This window comes from Rhineura floridana, chromosome 11 (genome assembly GCF_030035675.1).
Source record: "Rhineura floridana isolate rRhiFlo1 chromosome 11, rRhiFlo1.hap2, whole genome shotgun sequence".
NCBI classification, from domain to species: domain Eukaryota; kingdom Metazoa; phylum Chordata; class Lepidosauria; order Squamata; family Rhineuridae; genus Rhineura; species Rhineura floridana.
Window position 1 is genome coordinate 55,371,186 of NC_084490.1, and position 6,000 is coordinate 55,377,185.

Genomic DNA, 6,000 nt, shown 5'->3' on the forward strand with positions numbered 1-6,000 from the left:
GGCTCTGGCTCTTCTTTCCTCCATCAGGTGTATCCCACATTGTTTCAGAGGTCATTGATCCATATGTAAATGAATACAAAAGTGTAGCCAAACAATTGTTTACATGACCTCTTTATCCCAGTTTTGAGATGAAACCAGAACAAATCAACGAGCCCCTGAGGCTCTTCTCCTAAATTTTGACTTGCTTCAAAATCAGACTGTTGGCATGCTAGTCACTGAGAAAGTAGTGAGAATGGTTTTTCTGGCTGCATTTTGAAGCAGCTCTGCCCTCTGCTGGCCACAACTCCCTTCCCCATTGCTGACACCTGGAGGGGCAACAGGTTGATGTACCAATCAGTTGCGAAATCTGTTGGAAGCTGAATTTTTTAAAAAAAACCGCATTCAACCTGATCTGACCAGGTTTTAGAGTAAAAATGGGTGGAGTTTGACTAGCATTGTGTGCCCCTGTTTTCAGAAAACAGAGGTGGAGACATACGTGAACTGGCACAACAGTAAGTATGACTCTACCCTCAGATTGCACTGTAGATTACAATACCCAGCCCACACATTTGCATTTGTTTCTAGGTAAGAGAAATTCTTATCTGCACAGTCTTCTCCATTGGATGCCTCACCCCTTTCAACAACCAAACAAAGAAGCCTACCTATTCATTTCCGGCCAAAACAGTGCTGGCCAGAGGGCTTCTTCTACCATTACCATCCCCAGGATCTATCCTCTGTCCAAGCAGGCTTCTGAGCACACACAAACCCATCCAATGTAAATCACATTTAACGCATTCCCTACTCATTGAGAGCTCCGAAAGGAAACCTAATCCCTACCAAAAGCAGCAGGGCTTGCATTTGGCATTAAATTTAAGCAGCATCTATGTAAGTCCCATGACCAGGGAAGAACCATGAGCGTATTCTAAGCCGTATGCTCCCAATTGTTCATTGACAGCTGTGGCTTTCTTGCTGCGGCTTTATCTGTCCTGTACCTGACATCATATGATGTCAGGGGAGTGACACAGGTAGGTATGGATGGCTGGAAATGGCCACATGGGCCAAACTGGTGGACCTAATTTGGCCTGAAGGCCAAAGGATCTCCTCCCCTGACCTATTGAGAGGAGCTAGCTGGATTCTAACACTCATCCCAACCACTCTGTTGTGTATATATGTACAGTCTATGTGTATATTCTACAGATAGGTCCTACTACAGAAATCCATATTATCAGAAGAGGCAATGAGACAATGTCTACCTGGGTCACCACCCCCACCCCACCAGTCTTGCCACTTTTCTTGGTCTGTGGGATAATCTCCCTCCATTCTTTCCCCATCCTAACTTGGCATCCCAGCGATGAGCTTATTTTGCTGGGTTTCCATTGGGAGTATATGTGGGACAGGGTTGTGGGGGGAGCTATTTTTCTTACTAATGTGAAAGCAAAAATCCATCATCTTAATAAGAGATGTGATCTTTGAGTCTCCATCTCTTCTTCTTTGGGCCATTCTCCTCTTGGTGTTGGTTTCTTCCTAGAGACAGGCTACGGAGAATGGGATCCTTCTAGGTTATCATCCTATGCCCACATTTGTTCCATAAAGACAGGAAAGATAACAAGGGGGGGATGAGAGGGTTTTACACACACTTTTAAAGATTCCCTTTTTTGAACTTTGGGGCCCTTCTAGACGACCTGTTTATGAAACATTGTCCTAATTTGTTTGCAGGGAGATTAGGTGACATTTGGTTATATTCAACTAAGTCCTACTTAGAGTAGATCCACTGAAATTAATTAACCTAAATTAGTCATGTCTGTTAACATCAGTGGGTCTACTCTGAGTAGGACTGGTGTTGAATACTACCCATAGATTTGTACCAGAAGAGAGAGGCAAAAGTGACAATATGCATAGGTTCCTATTTCACTACAGACTGAACCTGGCTAAAAGTTATTCCGTTGGCTCAAGGAAGTGTAATTCTGTGGCATGGCAGTTAAACTGGTATAAAACCAACATGTATGCAATATAACTAGTGCCATAAAATAAACTCTATGGTCAGGTATACATTCCCTGAAGTGACAAAAAAAATTACCAGCCATCATAACATAGAGGTGTCTTCATATAAAAATGTTTACCATGAAAAATTGCCATACTAGTAAATAATCCCATGAATTATAGTTCTTCTACACTTCAGCCCTTTGATGTTGCTGTAGCACTGCCTTTCTGCAATCAGCTGGATGCAATATTAAAACAGTGGGATTAGAAGACATTAAATAATGTGGTTATGATCCAGCAGTGTTCTTCATCCCCATGGCCAAGATCCTTCCAGAATGTTTATACTCTGAAGTTCCAATCACCAAAGATCTCCTGGAACTTTAATTAGAACCTTTCTCCTTGCAGCTTCTGCCTCATCTAATTGCTTCCTGTTAAACATAGTCCCAGCATTACTGATGAATTGCCCCTTCATTATCCTGTAATTAGCCAGTTTCCATTGCCCAGGGAAGTGAACTTTAATTGATGACTTCCTCTTAACTTATTGATGACTTATTTTTTATTTCTTTTATTGCAGGTAGTTCTATTTTCCTATTAAAAAAATAAATTAATGTGAGGAAGGCAATAATTAGAGTGCACCTATCCCTGGGCGGTATCATTTGGATTCTCCATAAAAAGTTAGTGAATGAAGGACAGTAGTTCAGGCTAAATTGCTTATGGAGAAGGAACCAATGTTAACCTTTCCAACTGTAATATATAAATCAATAAGAGAGAAGCAACAAAAACATGATTAAGATTTAGAAAATAATGAGTGGTGTGGACAGAGTGATGAGGGAAAAATGAATTTATTCCATTTTTATAAAAAATCAAGAACTCGTCAACCACTGACAATGCGATAGGCAGAAATTTAAGATGAACCGAAGCACTTGTCCTCACAGATAAATAACCTGTGAACTTTGTTGGTGCAGGATGCTTTGATAGGAACTTGTTTAAATGGCCTTTTAAAAGGTTTTGTGAGGAAATGGAGGATAGTCCAATCAGCTTGGAGATGCAGAGATGGGAAACGCTTCCTCTGCCTGTTGAATAAGGGGCATAGGAACCCTTGCCAGGGGGAGGGAAAGATGGCAGTGTTACTCTGAGGCTCCTTCCAGGTGCAGCTCATAGCTCATTAATTGGAATTGATTGCCTTCATCTTGGCTAAGAGAGAGGGAAATTACTTCACCGTATATTTTAGCTGTAGGGAAGTTGTGGCTTTCCAGATGCTGTGGGACTCTAGCTCCCATCACCTCTGACCATTGGTCATTCTGGCTGGGGCTAATGGGAGCTGGAGTCCCACTACCCCTGTAGGGCCACATATTGCCCATCCCTGTGGTATGCATGACAGGGTCTAGTGGCTGCTCACAAAATCAGAAAAAGTCATGTAGAATTGCAAATATGTTAATATCCAATTCTCGTCTGCGTGTGGAAGAGTCTGTTTGCGAAAACCTCCTAGAAAATCTTGGAGCAGGAAGGGCTATGTAGTGCTGGAAGGAAAAGAGAAGAGATCCAAGGCTGGGGGGAAAGAAACTTGGGATCTGCTGGATTTCACACTGATTGAAATGATCCAGCCATATTATCAGTAGTGTAGTGGCAAATTCAGACATGCGGGGTCCCTTCATGTTAATCAGAGCCACGCCCCTCTCCCTTTTTTTGCTGAGGGATTAAGAATGAGATCCTTGTTAATGCCTTCTTCCACAACAACAGATATCCCTAGGAGCCAATAAGCATGAAAAAGGAGAGTGTTGGCTACTGAAAAGAGTCTTCTCACTGGCTGGCTGACCTCCTTTCACTCTGATTGGCTCCAATCAGCTGGAAGAAAGTTAGAAGACTCTTCTCAGTGGCTAGCACACTCCCCTTTCATACTAATTGGTATGTAGGATGCTGGAGACATAGGGACCCTGCTGGGACCCTGCTCCCCAAAAGGTAAGGGGTCTAAGTCCCCCTAAGACCCTAGACAACTACACCCATGCATATCTTGGGCTGCAGGTCGTCAATTATATTTATATCCATCTGTACCCCCCAATACACCTCTGCAAATCTACCTAAAAAAGTGCTATTGGGAAGGGAAAGAATACAAATAGTCTTCTCTGAGCTGAAATCACACTAGCTGACATGGCCAAGGGAATGGACAACAATTCATCCGACAGGAGCAACTGTCGGATTTTAAACTAACCGGACAGGCTGCCTTTTGCCATCTGTCAGGCATTCACAGCTGCCAGCCACTCTCCCTGCGTGGGGAACTGGACCAGCTGTGTTTGGACACAAGGTTTCAAGAACTCTTCAGGGATGGTAAAGCGAGAGAGGACAAGAGCAGAGGATTTTGGGTACAAGATCAAGGCCCCGGCTGGTGCCCTGAACAGAGATGTAGGATGCAAGGATGCAGAACCTAGTCACATAGAAAGAGGGCATGCTTCAGAAAGCAGCAAGTAGATTATGGTGATTAGTGCAGGAAAGAGCTTTGGAATTCTGCCTGCCATTTGCAGTTCAAGGCGCAAGAGCACAATTGGAAACCTCAACAATCAGGATTAGCAACTTTACAACAACCTCCAGGCGTTTGTCCCCTCAACCACTAACATGAGTTTGAAATACTGGCCCTGCATCAAAGAAGCACCATTAAGCAGATAAAAAATTAACTACTAGCTCATAATGTATAAATGTTACGTTTTTACCTGCACCATTAAGCAGATAAAAAAATAATTAATTAATAGGTCATAATGTATAATATTTAAGTTTGCATATTTGTCCTACCCTTTCATAAGACTGTGTGATCAGTATGACGACTCTTCAGTTAAATAAGAAAAATGGAATACTCCATATTATGTGTAAATTACTATTTCCCTACACCTGCATATAAGGTAGTCACGTGTTCTACTTAGAGGGCACCCCTCTATTTAAAGTTCCCAGTCCAGTTTAAAAATAAAGAACCACAAGAAGGAAGGGCAGGATGGGGGCTTGAGGCTGCCATCATCCCTTAGCCTCTGGACAGCAGACTTGAGCAGGCACACAGGCCATAGTCTTCCCTCACTGTGGTGAGATGGACTGTATTTCACTTTGAATGACAGCACTGATGTCTAAATTTGCATCTATACACATAAAGGAACATATGCAAATGTTCTGGAAATCTGGGCTTGTCTAGGCATTTAAAGCCAGACAGAGAGAAAAGTTTTACAAGCCTTCTGGAAGGTGTTTGGGCTTAGTCTCTCTACAGAAACGCATCAAGATCACTTTCAGATTTTACAAATATGATTGTTTGCATTCACGTAGTTGAATTTAAAGGCTGTGATGAAGCTACAGTAGCAGTTAATTTCAAAACAGGAGAAGCTGCTGTGCACATCCCTGGAAGTCTTGCCTCTGTTGTCTGATATTTGGCACTCTGCACATGATCAGAAGTAGTGTCCTCTCTAATGTTACTACACATGTTCCAGAATTGTCCCCCCGATTGTTGGGAGCAGTTGGGACTTTGAACTGGGCATCTCCTCAGGCCTGATCTCCAAGATGTCACACAGTAAGATGGTAGAATGTTAAAGTGGTAAAGTGGACTTCTATTCAGGCTGCACATGGAGAATGGCATATTTGAATGACCCCTCATTTTTTTTCTTTAAGCCTTCCTGAAAAAAAGAACTAACCTATCAAGGGAGAATGGTTCTAGCCCAATCTGCTCCTGCCCTTCTTGTTTTTTGTTTTCTGGGAGGAGGCGTCGTCGTTGTCTTCTTCATCTTCATATCAGAGATTTTAAAAAATGTGATCACCTGTCTCTTCAGTCTGAAGTGATACAGTCCATTGCATCATATCACCTAAATTCTCCAGCATATTTAGACTAAATATCAGGGCTGCAGAGGGGATGGGGAAAGGCAGTGGTAGTGTCTTTATTATGGTTCCATCCTGAGGCCGCTCATTCTTTGTTGTTTAGTTCTATGCCAGGGATGGCTAACAGTAAACTACATAAGAACATGAGAAGAGCCTGCTGGATCAGGCCACTGGCTCATCTAATTGTGGAGGAATCAA